Genomic DNA, 520 nt, shown 5'->3' on the forward strand with positions numbered 1-520 from the left:
GGCAACTTGCAAGCGTGTGAAGTCCGCATGCTAAGGGCTAATACCTGTTTCAAAACCGCTTGAGACTTTATGGACTTAAAAACCAAAGAGACTGAAACACATTGGTGCAGAAGCAAGACTTGTCCTCCGACGGCATCTGTGTGAGATAAAGGGAGTCGCAACAGATTTCCTTTGTAACCTCAGATTTGCATGATGTGCTTTCTCCACCGAGGAGGGGAAGTGCCTCAGAATAAGTGCAGACGTAGACAGATATCTTGGGAAAGAGTCCTAGTTTCCTCTGCAGTTTGCTCAGGCGGCTTATGTGGTCGTACAGTGATGCAAGCCGCTGTAAACCCCCCTCCCTAGATCCAGAGGCGGCCCTCCTCCCGCTCCGCCGGAACGCACGAAGGTGACACGGCGGTGACTCGCCAGGGTCTCCGCGCCCCGACCAGCCGGCACCCCGCGGCCGCCCGAGGTACGCCTCCCGGCGGGGAACGGGACGGCTCGCGTCGCGGGGAGCGGACGGGTGGACTCGGGCGGC

At 58.5% G+C, this 520-nt stretch overlaps 1 protein-coding gene across 1 annotated transcript in view; it reads left to right on the top strand.

Annotated features, from left to right (window-relative positions):
* The first annotated feature begins 201 nt into the window (after window positions 1-201).
* IL18 (interleukin 18) overlaps window positions 202-520 on the top strand; it is an 8354-nt gene continuing 8035 nt past the window's right edge. The window contains exon 1 of the mRNA XM_014949600.1: window positions 202-454. The gene's annotated coding sequence lies outside the window, so the exon portion shown is untranslated. The remainder of the gene's footprint in view (window positions 455-520) is intronic.

This window comes from Calidris pugnax, unplaced genomic scaffold (genome assembly GCF_001431845.1).
Source record: "Calidris pugnax isolate Ruff unplaced genomic scaffold, ASM143184v1 scaffold180, whole genome shotgun sequence".
NCBI lineage: Eukaryota > Metazoa > Chordata > Aves > Charadriiformes > Scolopacidae > Calidris > Calidris pugnax.